This window comes from Struthio camelus, chromosome 4 (genome assembly GCF_040807025.1).
Source record: "Struthio camelus isolate bStrCam1 chromosome 4, bStrCam1.hap1, whole genome shotgun sequence".
Classification (NCBI taxonomy): domain Eukaryota; kingdom Metazoa; phylum Chordata; class Aves; order Struthioniformes; family Struthionidae; genus Struthio; species Struthio camelus.
This window is the reverse complement of record NC_090945.1, coordinates 71864058-71879956: the sequence shown is the minus strand read 5'-3', so window position 1 is coordinate 71879956 and position 15899 is coordinate 71864058. Positions and strand designations below refer to the sequence as shown.

Genomic DNA, 15899 nt, shown 5'->3' with positions numbered 1-15899 from the left:
AAGAAACATTATTTCTGCTTTTAAGCCGGGTACACAGCTCCCTTTTTCTCGTGGAGATGAGATTTACTTCAGTAAAGAAATATAAGTAGTAGTCTAGCCACTTTACCAGAAGATATAGGTTATTTATAAATGGACCAATTTTGTTCAAATGGAGTTCTTTCATCCATAGGCAAATGCTTTCCTCTAGTATCTATCTGAAAAATAAATCCAGAGATATCTTACTTCTCAGGCTTTCACAGATATGCCTTCAAGAGCCAACTGCAAGCATGCAGGCACTGCTGACCCTTACGCACATTGATTTCAGTAACTAGCTATCTATAAGGGATTTCTTTGTCTGTGGCATCAACCTTCCTTTGTCATGCAGTTATGCAAGTGTTACCAAAGGGCTCAGATCTGGGTCTCTGATACACTGCCTTCCCTACCCGAGGTAAAATTGACCAAGGACCTCCACTCGAGCTCCTCTTATTGGGTATGTGTCAGAGAACTGGCAAAAGCAAGCTGAAGCAGGGCTATTCTCTGTTTGCAGGTCCATCATCAATTACATCAGCCAGAAGAAGTCAGGAGGTTCAGAAATGGGAGCCTGGGACTTTCAGCAGTGTTTTCCAGCAGTTACTTCTATGGCCAGAGGGCTGAAGTTTTTATTTCTTTATACAGGTAGAAGTGCAACAGCTCAAGGAGAAGAGCTGTTTCCAATCCAGGAATACACTGGTGCTTAATAATCCCAGCAGTGAAGGGAGAAATTAAAAAAAGATTTGAAGCTGGGTATTACACATTCCAGGTAAGCACTCTAAGAAGGATATAAACTATGGGCACAAAGGTGACCTATTCTTATATGTGGGACAAATGAGTCTTGAGAATACTTACCAAAATGATCCTTGTGGGACATATCAAGAGTATCTGTCTTGATTCATAATTGTCTGCAAGGTGTAAAGTGCTTTTGCTGCCAAGTCTTTGGCTTTTTTACATGCACCCTGGAGCAAAAATGTGAGTACAAAAAGACATTAGGCACCTTCAAGTTTAAGTAGAAAATAAATAGGAATTTTAAAGATCTCACCTGCACCTAAAATCACATTTAAATGTCTGAAGTGGGAGTTAGGCAAGTAAATCACTATGCAGATCTAGTTCTAGATAGTTTAAAGCACGAGAACCCCTCCTTTTAATGCAGAACATCCTTGACAATGTTGCCAAAGTGAGATGTTCCATAATTCTTTTAAAATGCTGCTAGCATTTAAACAGGAGGCACCAAGAGCTGTCAGAGCACAATTAGTGATCGTGCAAAGCTTCCTGGACTGTCCTGCCAGCGTGACTCCATTCATTCTAGAGATGTTGGTATTAGGGTAAGGGGCACAAATTCTTACAGTGAAGTAAGCTGGGACGGGAATCCACAGTCGGCCAGTCACACCATGACTACCATGTCCATGCTCTTCTCCTGAAGTGGCAGTGCAAAGCAACTGACCCTCATGAACAGTGCATTCAACCTTTCACTGAGAGTATGGAAGAACCGTAAGCTCATCTCCCAGGCTTATGACCCTCAGCATTACCTGGCTGTCCAGGAGGGATGTCAGTTGATGCCAGGTTCAGTGTGCAATGGGGGTATAAATCTACACAGAGAGAAGACAGAAGCCACATAGATTTTTAATCATGTCTGTGATATTACTCTATCTGTTATCATGAAACTCCTTGAGTAGTGAGAGTTCTTCTGAATTTCAAGTTCCCTGGTTTTCTGATCTCTGAGTAATATGCAGCAGCTTGAACTAGATTCATTCCTAATTAGCCTTTCCGAATAACACTGAAATAATTTCTTTGGTATTATTGTGAATTTGCACCAATGATAGTGACTGAAAATTGAGTTCTGGTACTCGAGTGTGTGTTTCCTTCCATGCCTCAGCAATGCCTGGTAGCTTTCTTGAATGGCTGCTGATTCCAGGAACCCAGGACATATTCTGTTCTTCTGAATGGGCAATCCATTAAAAATGCTGTCAAGACACAATCACAGCCCGGCAGCAGTGAAAAGGATAAGAAAGGATAGCTATAATCATGGGCTTTATATTTATGAATGTGAAGCCTAGTAAGGGAAAGAAATGTGCGTTTGTAAGATTAATGAAGTTTCCAAGTTCCGATGAGCTCCACAAGTAGGATAAAGCTTGCTGTTGAATCACAGTAAAGTTTTAATTGACTAAATTTACTGATACATTTTATTGCAAATGCCAATAACTGTGGAACAAAGCGCTAAATAGAGCAGACTGGGGAGGAAGATAAGCCTTTGCAACCTATTCATTATTTATCTTTTTTATTATTTCTAAACTAACTGTAGTGCAATAATAGATCTTGATTATCATTATGCCTTCCATACTCTGTTTACATCAAAAATTAAAAAAGAAATCAATGTAAAAGAATTGCAAATACAGTGCACTGAAAGAAAAAATGAAAAACCCTTTGTGAAGAAATTATATTCTTCCTGCAGAAGAACTGACTTTGCCTGCTATGAATAGCAGCCTTTCAGTAAGCCAGCTAACACACTTTGATAGAATTATAATTTATGATGTATTAGTTGGATAAAGCAATATTAATACTTTATCCTAGGAAAGCTTGCATCAAGATTAGCAAGGTGTCATACTTTAACTGTTTTTTTCCTCCATTTTCAGTGCCAGGAAAAGAAGTCTTGTTTATATTGTCAGTCAAAGAACAGTTTCCACCTAGAGCATTTTCATAAAACATTTCTTCAGAGAACTTAAACTGATACAGTTTGTAACATATCTGTTAATCATCCTTTTTCAGAGAAAATATTTACTGTTACATCGTTATCCGAAATAGCATTTCAACTTGTGTAATGCAGGATGCAAGGATTCTGCTTGCAACCTTCTGGCAGTTTTATGAGAGATCATTTTTGAAGGTGTACTTAAATTTTTTAGTAAACTTCCACTTACGACATTTGACTGAGAAAAATAATCACACTGTTACTAATATTTATTTAAAAATTCATATGCCATGTTAAATGCCACTTCTGAAGTTCTAAAGTGTAGATCATCCAGATTTCAATGATTTTTTTACCCAGTATTGGAAAATGTCTTACTTCTTCTCAGTTTAGAGAATAACTCAGCATATTTTTCTTTTTCTTTAAATCACCAAAATCCATTCAATTTAGAATGCCATTATTTTTACAAAAAAATAAAGCAGCTTCCTCTATACATAGATAGCCCTGAGAAAACAGATAAGGAAAACTATGTCAAGTTTCTAAAATAATGTTTTCTCACAAATTGCCTTTGTTCTCAAGCCCTGATCATGAAATACGTGTAATTTAGGTCAGTCTCTTTCAGGTAACTTTTGAAACACCCTTAATTAAGTGCATTGACAGAGTTCATAGGACACAAGCCTTTGCAAAAGGGAATATCCCAGGCATAGTATGTATTTTCTATGCTATGGCTGTGAGTTGCCTGTCAACGTTAGTGGTACTGGCATATTCAGCCTTGCCTACCCTTGCCTTACAAAAATAAAAAGCCAAACTCTGTAAGTATCATAAAGGAGGACTGAAAGAATATTTTAAAGAGCCTCACACATGTTATGCTCTTGCATTTACTTTTTGGGTTTTGAGCTTTTAGAATTCACATCTGCAAAGTTTTCACTGCACTGTTGAGGGTATAAGACTTACTAAAACAACAACAAAAAAAGTTACAATTACCCGACTTCAAGAGTTGTGGGTTTTAGAAATACACCAAATACCTTTAGCTTATAATAAAATTGGAGCGACGGCAATACCATCAGAATAGTAGAGAATATAAACAGAGATTTATATATATTTTTGCAGGGAAATAGCTGACTTCCTATTAAGCTCTTCTCTGTTTTAAAGCGCTAGTATATTAAATCAGACAGCTACTAAACCCAGATTGGTCTTCATGCCCTGCTATGGATACATTTGTTTTCACATAGATTCACTTGAGTAATGTGGTAAAAAGTTAAGGCTGTACAGTACTAGAACAATAATAAAGTCACAATTACATTGTTAGCAACTTGGCTGCAATATTTGCATCACCTTCCACTAAAATCTGAAATGGAGAAACTAATCAATCAAGAAGAAAAATCACAGGTGAGTAAAGCCAGCTGTCTTCAATTTGCCTGTAACAGTGCGAAAGTGAACAAATTCAGCTTTTGGGACATGGCTGTGTTTTCTGTGGAAAAAAATTGTATTAGTGTTTAAGAGTCACACAGAGAAGAGTTTCTGTCTTTTTCTTTTCCAGTGGTGTCAGACATTGACATCATTTTTACCAACACCAATCACTCACAGCTACTCTCTATAACTGATGACTTAGTGAAAACATCTAACAGCGTTTGATTTTGCTTTTGAGGTCCAGAGTGCAATTTTCTGTAAATTGTATAATGAAGGTACTCAGTTACTTCTGTGGTACGTCATCTGTGCCAAGCACTAGAGAGCTTTAAAAGGGTGTGAGTTGTTGTTCCTTTTCTGTAACCGCCTCATGGGCTAAGGCTTTTGCCTCTGGAAATCCTGTTTGCCTTCTGATGGCTGATTTTTCTCTCACATCTGTAGGAATCCATTAACTGCCATGGACTTTACATCAGTATTTGCAGGGCAGATAAGAAGGAGCAATCAAGCGCTAGGTTTTGTATCTCCTATGTGTCACTCATCTTCTAATCTACTTCAGAGAAGTGAACAAAGATCATTTAACTATAGGAGTTATTGCTGCTGCATGAAATAAAATCTTCTCCTGTCTTCTGCTTTTCCTCCTCTCAAATGCTTCTACCTTCCTCCTTTTTCTCAGAGTTTAGGATGCAAAGCCAATGCATATGTTCCGTTTCTCTTTTTCTCAACCACAGTCACTTGGCCCAGTCATTGACACACCCTGCCCTGCCTGAGACTCTGGGTTAGAAGATTTCCCGATGCAAGAGAAAGCTGCAGCCTCCCCACACCAGGCATAACACAAGCAACAGATGGAAAAAAGAGCCTAGCCAGGCTCCTGGCCTCCTTTCCAGGACAACCTGACTCCAACCGCTTGCTTGTTTCCACCTCAAGGTAGGAGAAATCAGCTCATTCCCTGCATTTATATCTTTCTATTCTTCAGTCACTGAGTTGGAAGAAAGAGGTGGAAAGAAGACTTACGCCTCATTCAGTCATTGCCTTGATCCTGACTTTCACACTCTTTTTTGGTTTGCAAATGTCTGAAAGTGAAGAAAATGACCAGTCCATTGATCATGCATTACTGAGGATGAAAAGCTAGCATTTACCTAATAAACTGCATTGAAGAGAAATGAGTAGGGACTTCCACAACCCTCAATTTATATATTTCGTGTAGAGGAAATATTACAGCCCTTGGATAGCATTTATCTAGAGATAGCTAAATATCTTTTATATGCTCTTGCTTTCTTCTATTTCGTACAATAATTTCAATGAATGCTTTGTCGTCTAAACTAATTTCCTCCACCACAGCATTTTACTATTTGCTGATTGTCCCTAGGTAGTTTAATTACTGGTGAGAGGATAATGAAGTAAACCTGGAGCCAATATTTAAGTAGAGTGGAGCTACTCAAGTGTAATGAGCATTTTAAATTTACATTTTAGTACCTTATAAAGGTCTATAACAAAATACCACCTTCCCTCCTGCCTTGCCTGTTAAAAGGTTGTCAGGAATTGGTGTGCTGCAATCAGCACAGAGGGGCAAAGTACCCTCCAGGAAGGGGTGCCTTTGGATGAGCAGGCTCTTCCGCGGCTTTATCTGCTCTCTGAGCTATCTTTATCAACACAGGAAAAAGAAAATGGGGATCTTAAAAGGTATCCTGGTGTTTCCCCTTTACCTTAAGGAAAGCATTCTGAATTAGTATTGATGTCCTCATATGTTCTAGCAAAGTTCTTTATTTTCTATCTACTTAAATTTTTTCAGTAATTTCCGTTACATCAGCTAGACCTCACTTCTTGAATGTTTTGTTTTCCATGCTGCTGCTGCTGCTAGCTTCCAACCAGAGCTGGCTTTGTTTCCAGTAACAAGGAGACTCCCTGTGCTCTCTCAGCCAATGCCCATGCAATGTCTATCTAGTGAGCAGAAGGGCTGAGACAATGGCACGCTCTTGTCCAACGTCAGATCAAGCGTGCTGCCTTGGCGTGCCACCCAGGGCACCCCCAGGCAGGGCCTGCATGGGGTGAGGAGGCAGCACAAGCCAAGACTGACAAGATCTACCTGTTTAGGGTGTGAGGGTAGGGAGGAGGGGGTTCAGCTCTATGGCTGTGAGCTGAGCCGTTGCCTCGTGTACTCAAATTCAGAAAATGGGCGCAGCCCCTTTTCATTTACTGGCATAGATGTAGCCCGAGGGACTAAACTGAAACATGAGTGATATCTTCTCTTCTGCAATTCCTTTTCTTCATGATTAGCATGCAATGACTTAATCAACTGGGGCGCAGTAGGTGACAGCAAGTGGTGCTTTGTTTCTGGCTGATCACATGTTCTACAATATAAAACAAAGTCTGACGTCTCCAACCATATTTATTGGTCTTAGCCCTGCCCACCCCTCTCGGGGTCTATAAAGATGTGATGCCCTTAGCCACATTTCTTGAATGTTTGAAGTGTTATCACTTTATAGCTAAGGGATTTGGAATGTGAAAGGTGCATAAGTTAGTGCTTACGGGCAGTCTTGTGTGAACTAAATTTGCAATCTATTCTTTTAAACTATCAGATTCATTTTGATGCAATTTAGAAAATACATAGCATTTCAATCACAAAGGATTTTATTTTAATAAAAGTAATAAGGGAACTTCAAGGGTTGTGATTATTACTGGATAGCCACATCCTGAGGGCATTAGAGCCATTTAGATACTCTTTGTGTCCAATTAAAATATGACACCATGGGATTAAAGGTTAGGATATATACCACAAATAATGATTTCATGCCTTATTAGGTGCAAATAAATGTTAACAGGACAAGAAACATAGCAGGCTAAATTAACTCTTGGGGCAAGTGGGACAACGCTTGATTGAATTCTGCACGTTCTGTGCTCAATATGCCATGACTGGATTCAGCCAAGCATGTTTTTATGGCTGTGATATTTATGGTGCATATTGACTCTGTTGTAGGTGTGTACTGCACCATAGTTAAAAAAGACTTAGTTCACAGACTGAAGACCCAACACTGACAACACTGATCTTGCTGAGGCTTGTTTTACAGGAAGTGGCTGAGCAACATAGATAGGGCTAATGGTCCCATTATGGTTGGGTATGAAGCTCAGTATAAGCAACATCTTATGCACGTATCCCTTAATGGCCTAACGGCAACAGGTTAAATCCACAAAGATTAGCATTGTAGCATCTCCTTTTAGTCACCTCACCGTAGAATGGTACTCAGTCTTCAGTTAGGCTCCTTTCTAAGGAATGGAAAGAATTGCAATTGCACAGAGCAACGAACCACCCACATGATCTATCAGTAAAGACCAAGACGAGGAGAGGGGATTCATTCTTACTCTGCTAAGGGTTAGACTTCTATGTGTGATCTGGGGATATTCTATAATCCATTATTAACCAGGAATTACTCTTAAAATCATCAGTTGCCTACACTTCACAAGAATGATGGCGACTGCAGGGCTGCAACCCTCTCTTCCTGCCTTTTGCCCGGGAGCACTATGGACGTCCCCACATGGTGACAGAGTCCTATTCTCCCTGAAAGGATTTAAACTCACAAATGATCCCAAATGTGTCTTAGTCTATTCTGTGACAGAGATTCTTTCAATCCCTCTTGTTGACACTGTGTTACTTTACATGGAAGGAGTAAGTATTCACTAATTAAGAGCATAGAGAAAGACTGGCTCTGTAGCTCAGGATACACTCACTTGTGTGGGTGATGAGATCCACCTGCAGAGAATTTTCAGAATGTATGCTGAAATTCAGTCTCCTCTTCACCAGATGTGGACGTGACATTTAAGCTATAGCATCTCAGTCTTCCTATTTCTCTTTGGCCAAATTAAAAATTTTTTTATGTCTTTCATAGGATTTTCAAGTACCCTTCAGGTCAATTAAATTATACGTATATTTAAAGGCAAGCATGGAATTAAACTGGTTATTTCATTTGGAGACTGATTTATATATCCATCCTTTATCTGAACTAACTTTTTCACACCTTTAAAAATGAAACTATTGCCGTGATCTTTATATTACCTTTCCCTAAAGTAGAATCATTTCAAAAGCTTGGAAGAGATATGTCATATTACGTATGCTCCAATTGTTTAATGCTACTTCACAGGTTATATAAGTATGGCAAATTAGCTGGAGAAAATTTGCTTAAAAACATCTCTTTCATTCAGACCTACTCAAACCTTTTGGCCTCTCTAAAATCTCCCCAGAGAAGGCAAAAATGGTGACCAGTCAGCATTATTTTTGAAAACTGGCCAAGCTACACAAAGAGAAGATAAATAAAGGCTAATAATCAGATCTCTGAAATGCAGCCCATGGTGTATCTACTGCAAAACACTACTTGGTTATGTCAGAAGGATACTGAATTTAAAATAGAAACCATTATAGATAAGAAAAGGTTGATATTTAAAAATAAAATAAAATAACTCTCTTGGTTCCATTATTTAATGAAAGAAGGTGGCTTAGGATTTATGTTTCACTTTGGTCACATTTCTAACTCTTCCTTTTTATTAGGTATTTATGAATTTCAGAATATAATACCTTTAAGGGAATACTTCTGTTGATCATGGCTGGCAAAATCCTCTTCAGATTTTCCTCAAGTGACTGTTGTGACATTTTGTAGATCAGATGGATCACAACTGCGTATTCAAAGAAAGCTGTGAAAGAGTTGAAATAGTTTTCACCGCTTGACAAATCAATGTTAAGAGCAAATCTTGACCTTTATGCAGTTTTAATTAATTTGATAAAAACCTTTGGCATGGTGAGGTAATTTAGAGCCTTATGGAAAAGACTTGGCTATCCAAGTAGTTTCTATTGATTTTGACAAGCAGCCATGATGGAAAGCAAATAAAGGCCAATGATGTTCTACCATACTGCCCTGTAGCAGTCTGAAGTGTCTTCTGTTCTATCCTGTTTATTTTGTTTTCTATACCAAAGCTGGGCAAGATGACCTGCAACCTAAATGCTAGCATCGCAATTTACTTTCAGACTGCATGAAGCTAATAACTTTAGCAAGCTACATATGAAGTCTAAGGTTAACAGACGGATTTGCAGGAACTCTGCTGTGCTAGTGACTCTGTACTAGTGACGTGCCCGAATAAGAATTTTAGGTACTTGGAGGACTTTGCTGCTGCTTCTGCAAATACACTTGGACTGACTTGAAGACTAAGGAAAATCAGAAAACTTGCCAAGCAACTCCCTTCAAGTCATCCATAGAAATGAAGTTCTAGCATTAATTTGCATAGTTTGCAAGTGTTTTGAATAATGTGCTAACATTTCCAGTAAGCTCTCACATCTAGGCAGCTAACATGGTCTCCAGTTGGTTTATGACATGAGTCAGTGAGTGACCCCCATCAGATCACTTGATCAAATGGCATGCTTCACTTTCATATCATATGCTAACATAAGTGGTTAGACCAGCTGAGAAGTGGTAAAATCTTACCTCATGCTGACTATCTGTAATATGACACTGATAATAATGATGCAGGCGTAATGGGCCTCCTCTGTGATTTGGATGGACAAGACATGAATACTGGCTTCATGTGGCCATGTGGCTAAAATTTTTGCAGTCTAAAAACTGTATTTGTTTTGCTTTTAAAAAAATCTTTAAAGTGTTTGGATATGACTAAGTAGAATTCAATGGTGCTGGTACCCATTGTTTTTACAATAGGCATGGTGTGGATACATGGAAGCATTGTCTTCAAAGAACACATAGTTGAACAAAAGAAAAAGCATCACTACCCATATGTTTGTCCAATGGGGGCTATAGAACAGCAAAGACGTAAATTCCAATTGGGAAAGTCACTAACTGTTTCATGTTGTTGCTAGCTGAAGTTTAGCATACGGATTTGTAAGGTGTAGATGGTTAATCTTAGGTAGCATCTGATGTTTAGTAATCCAAATTCCAGACCAACTAACACAAATCATTCTATCACATTTCTTAAAGAAGTGGTGCATGCCTGAGCAGGCATGCTTCATTCTTAGTCTGAAGGCATGCCTGAGCAGGGGATTATTCAAGAATATCTATTCCTCTTTAAATTTGCATTTCACCATATTGAAACGTCAGGTGTTGACATGCCCTGATTTAAAGAGTGACAGGTAAAGACTGGTGTTCTTCATAACAGAACCATTCAGTTAATAAAACCAAGAACTTGAAGGTCCAGGACACTTTATTTTGCATTGATTCTGAGGCCTGGGTTTCATCTGGAAACTTGCAAAGGAGCTGTTCTACTGAGAAGAGTGATCCTAATCATGATACAAGTTTTGAGGTTTTTTTATAACACTTTGGAACCTCTGAATCACTCTTGGCTGTGTAAAGCAATACAGCCACGTAACAAAGGTCGGGTGAGATTTTAGTGTGAGATTGCGTATTTTAAGGTGAAGAGATCCTGAACATAGTTGTTTGGGAAGTTTGATTGTGTTTCATCAGGTACTATGCTCATAGACACACCACAGCGCCACAGCAGCAGTGGTTGCAGTGGCTGCTGCTGTGCCCATGGTCAGAGCCACAAGCTGCCACTTCGGTAGCTCATGTGGAAACTCTGGGCTCTGTGTACACAGAGGAGCAGGAGAAGGCATTCTCCAGCTTGGATGACTTTTATCTGACATCTTCAGGCAACAAAAGAGACTGCCTGGGGCTTTTTTAGATTCTTTAGCAAGAGCAAAAGATTTCTATATAGAAATCTGCTCAAAGTAATCTTTAAAGCTACTTATAAACTGTTGTTTAAATGAAACCCTCAAATTTAACAGTACTGAAGGCTCATTGCTATTAACTTTAAGGCCAAAAGATTTGCTTTTCTATGTTCCCTGGCACATCTCTGACTTGCATGGGAGTATGTGTGTGTTCTTATCTAGGAGCAGAATCTAGCGTGGAAACTGGAAGTCTCAGAATAGGCTAGAGCCTCTGCTGAAAGGAGCTTTTGACCCTCAGGTAGCTGCCCTGAAAAAAAAGAAACCTAGCATGTCATTTTAGAAAGGACTGCACTTCACAGCTCCAGCCTTAAATTCAGTTGCAGAATCAAAATGGGAGAAAGGCACTGATTCTGTACTAATTTATAACTTTATAAGGCTGTCATGATGCTACTGCAGTCTGTGGAGTGACATGTGTAACACTAATAAGCCACATGAAAGTGTAATTCCTATCAGGATGCAGTCTTCACTGAGGCTTCTTGACACCACCACAATGCTAATAAGAAATAAGGACATAATTAACTCTTTAGGAATGCATGTGAAAGACAGAATCAGGTGTATTGGAAAAAATGCTGGCTCTGCTTGAGTGAATGGGAACCCTCTGAAATGTCAGTGGGACCAGGATTTCATCCATTATATTCATCAACAACACAATGCAATGATTTCTTTCTGATTTACATACTTTTGCATTAAAATTGCTCATCTATAATAGCATTTTATAGGTGACTTAGAGATATGGCAACCTAATTATGATTTTACAAAAATGTACTACTCTTATAAATATTATGAATATTGCTACTTTAAAGCATGAAGGCATTTTAATTGGATTGCATAAATAGAGTACATAGCACAGCTTCCAAGTAAGACAAGAAGAATGAGTATGGCATCATAATCCTTCATGTAATCGTACACAGCGGTGGATTATATCTAGTTTTTTGGGAAGACAAAGGCTGTCGTATACAGATACCAGAGCCGAGGAATGCATACTTTTTCTGGCCCTGGAGTTTTTTTGCTTTTTAGCAAAATGTAGTGCAGTAAAAAATGCAGTGAAAATTGAGATGGTCACAATCTCACAATTCTCATGAATAAAGAATCTGAAAAGAAATTATTTGGGCCTGTCAAAAATTTTATTTCCTAACTGACAGACCCATCACTTAGCAATGTGCCCTTGTGGGAAAGAAGGCTAATGGTATCCTGGGCTGCATTAGGAAATGTGTTGCCAGCTGGTGGAGGGAGGTGATCCTTCTGCTCAGTCCTGGTGAGGCCATATCTGTGCTGTGTCCAGTTCTGGGCTCCGCAGTGTAAGGGAGATATGGAGTTACTGCAGCTAGTCCATCGAAGGGCTACTAAGATGATTAAGGGCCTAGAGCATCTCTCCTATGAGGAAAGGTTGAGAAATTGGGATTGTTCAGCCTGGAGAAGAGAAGATTGAGGGGAGATCTTCTCAATGTATATGAATATCTGATGGAAAGGTGTAAAGAGGGTGGGGTCAGACTGTTTTCCGTGGAGCCCAGTGACAGGACAAGAGGCAATGGGCACAACTGAAACACAGGAAGTTCCATCTGAACCTGAGGAAAAACTTTTTCACTGTGAGGGTGACTGAGCACTGGAGAAGGTTGCCCAGAGGGGTTGTGGAGTCTCCATCCCTGGAGATATTCAAAATCTGACTGGACACGGGCCAGGGCAGCCTGCTCGAGGTGATCCTGCTTGGGCAGGGGGGTTGGACTAGATGATCTCCAGAGATCCCTTCCAACCTCAACTATTCTGTGATTCAATACTATGACTGGGTCATGAGGTAAAGCAATACTCTTAAGAAACATAGTTGTCACATGACTGAGGTCTATACTCATCAACTGTTACAGGTGAATGTTATATAAATTGTTTCTGAATTAACAGGTTGCAGGGAAACATCAGTGATGGTCAGCTGTGTAGGAGGAAGATTCATTTTCTGTATATTTGAAACTGAGGCAATTTTTCCTGCAGTAATGTAAGCACAGAGTGTTAAATCAATGTTAGGGAACACTTGCAAACACCACTGCTTATCAAGGCAGTCTGTACTGGTCAGTGTAGGGGTCAACCTGAAAATCTATAAAAGAGAGGCAGAATCAGCTTCACAAACTTAGAAACAGAAGCTTTATCAAGTGTTTTCCAAACCAGCTCAGATAATTGCCACATTTTTCTGTAGTAGAAAGGCTGTTTTTTCTGAAGCTTTTGTGGGTCTGATGAAAGGTTGATGAATTTCAATGACAGCATATTTTCGTTGAACTGGTTATCCTTGACTTTTTTACCAGAAATTATGAGACTTATATTAGTTCATTTTATGCACCTCTATTTTATATCTTTAAGATTGCTACTGGTTTTAGGTGACGCTCATCATTACATAAAATCACTATTGTTTTAACAAAGCTTTATATAGACAGTTATGTCAATATGCAAATTAGGTCATTACGAGAATACCTGTTTGTATTCTTGCCCCTCGTAGACCTTCATGATCTGTGGATATGCTAAATTCTAGACCTGTGTGAAACTTGTACTCTGAAAAAGATTATTTTTTTCCAAATTTCTGTTTAAAAACTTGCACTACTTGTTTTGCAATGTTTGCTGACCAAACTTTCCAGCAAAATTGGATTGCTTCTTTTTAAGAACTTGTTTCAAGTTTAATTTTTAGGCAGAACACCACAAATCACAGTAGCTTCATGGAGTTCTATTTCCAAGCAACATAAAATGTAGCCGCTGGGGATTTGTCTCTATGTACTTTCCAATCAAAATTCAAGAAATAGAATATTGCATGAGCTACAGTAAAACTTAAAAACTCCTTGAAAACCTCTGTAACTAGAAGGAAAAAAAAGTGTACATATATGCTAACCTTACAGTTTATTGCATTTCTAGACATTTTGTAAACTTAAGGGGAAAAAGAGTTTCTGCTAGCGTATGTGTAGTGACAGGTCAGAACATCAGATGACTTTATTCCCTCAGTGTTATTCACTAGGAGTAGCAGATATCTAAGTTGAACGTCCAGTAAAATTCTTAGAGATCTCTTGAAATAGCTTTATGAAAACCACAATCATTGATAGTATCGAGATTAATAGATTCAAAGGTACTAGCATTTGATGAGAGAGCAAAAGAGAGACCACTTCAGCTGGTGCCATCCTGTCTGCACAAACCTCCTTGTGACTATCAAGGATTTCTAGAGCTATTTTTGTCCTAACACTGGGCATAAAACAGATACATTACTTCATATCTACACGCAGTTTACACTTGTCTACATTGTAATCTTGAACTATAAATGTTGGATTTATGGCAAAAGAAAAGGATGTTACAATCAAAAGAACATGCCTCAGTTTGTAGACAAAAGCAAAGAAATGAATACAGCCTGAGGGAAATAAATGGCAAAAGGAATTGTGCCAAAGTCAGAAATAGTTCAAGAAATGAAAAAAGTATCAAAAGACTGAACATTCGTAATCAGATCCTCTTTGTTTCTGGCTTCCTGCAGCACTCCCTGGGCTGCTTATATGTCAATGATAACGTTAGACTTTGGCCCGTTCAAGAGAAAGCCAGGGTTTTTCTTGCCAAGCGTATTTAGAGTGGTTCAGCTACAGTTAAGATGTTAAATTAAGAATAATAGGATATGTTGCAAAGAACAACTCTTCAGTATAACTGAGATCATGCAATCTAGCAGTAAAGCAGATTAAAAAATGGAGACTTTCACTACACTTTCGAATTTCAATATAAAATCATAAAACTATGAGATGTGAACTATGACCTCATCCTAAATACTAGCATGGCAGAGCCAGTGTTCCACTGGCCAAAGCATCAAACTGACTTACTGGTAACCTTTAAAGATTAACCTTTTCACTGGCCAAAGTATTGAACCAATCTAGTAGTAGCCTTTAAAGGTTAAACTTTAATTTATTTTGCATTCTTCAGACATATTTTATTTAAAACTGGCTGTTCAGCTGAGGGCCTCACACCCTCGTGAAATCTGATTATGACTAAACAAAATTAACAGTAAAAGCTATTACTAGTATTTCTTTTTGGAAAATCATGAAAGAAGACAGATTTTAATATTTATGTTGGTGTTCTGTGTGAAATTGTGCATGCAGTTCTGTGGGAAGCAGCCTCCGAGGAGTCACAAAATGTTTATCTTATGAAAGAAAAGGTGTCCTGATGGCAAAGGACGCCTCAAGGCAAAGGCAGGCAGGTTCCACCTTGATGGGAAGTGGCGATAGCTCCCCACCATGCTCCTGCCCTCGTGTTTAGCCGGGTGTTCAAGGAACACCTCTCCCTGAGGACAGGAGTAAGGCGACAAGAAGCAGTTTGTGGGAGGAAAGCAGTGCAGACTAGGCCCACTATGGTAAGTACAGCAGAGAGGACAGTGTGTTTGCTTCCACTAAACGGACTTGCCCTCCTGGTGGCATCGTGACCTGCATTTGAACTTCCCAGGGACAGCAGCATTTATCTTCCTCTAAATCCGCTCAGGGATGAAACATGAGAAACATTTCACTTGTCAGTACTGTTTACTACTTGTTGAAGTTAATGTAAGTCTGATTTTTCTCTAAGCAGGAGCTGACGGCTTTATTCAGCAATGATGTATCCATGGATTTCTTGACATTTCATTTTACTATTTTGATGCTGGAAGCTATTTTCTGTGATTTAGTGTCAAAGCAATAGGGTCATCCTGAGCTATTTAGACCCGCACACTTTCTAAATAGCAACTTTAAAAATAAGAGGCAATAACACTATAAGGAAGAACTGAACTGTTTAGAAGCATCTCACCACAGGTACTTGTAACGACTTCTCTGTGCCCGCAGTATCTCCAAATAATTATTTATTAAATAAGCCTATCGTCAGTAATCCAGTGAGGATCACATAGTGAAACTGTATATTCGTAAGCAACAACTGCTGCCACTGATGAGTTTACAGTCTGAATAGATCAGACAAGTAAAAATTGATGCACACATGAAGTAGCAGAGAATGCAAAATGGCAATTACCGATCCTTCTTGGAGCAGTCTCTGCAGTGTTTTAATTTCAGCCAGGCGGTCCCCTTTTCTCCTCTCTAACTTGAGTGGCTGCCCTTCTGACTC

The 15899-nt window shown here is 39.0% G+C and overlaps 1 long non-coding RNA gene across 1 annotated transcript in view; it reads left to right on the top strand.

Annotated features, from left to right (window-relative positions):
- Positions 1-682: 682 nt before the first annotated feature.
- The window catches only part of LOC138067070 (uncharacterized), a 41493-nt gene continuing 26276 nt past the window's right edge, over positions 683-15899 (top strand). The window contains exons 1-2 of the long non-coding RNA XR_011140732.1: positions 683-778; positions 4831-5026. This is a non-coding gene — a long non-coding RNA (uncharacterized lncRNA). The remainder of the gene's footprint in view (positions 779-4830; positions 5027-15899) is intronic.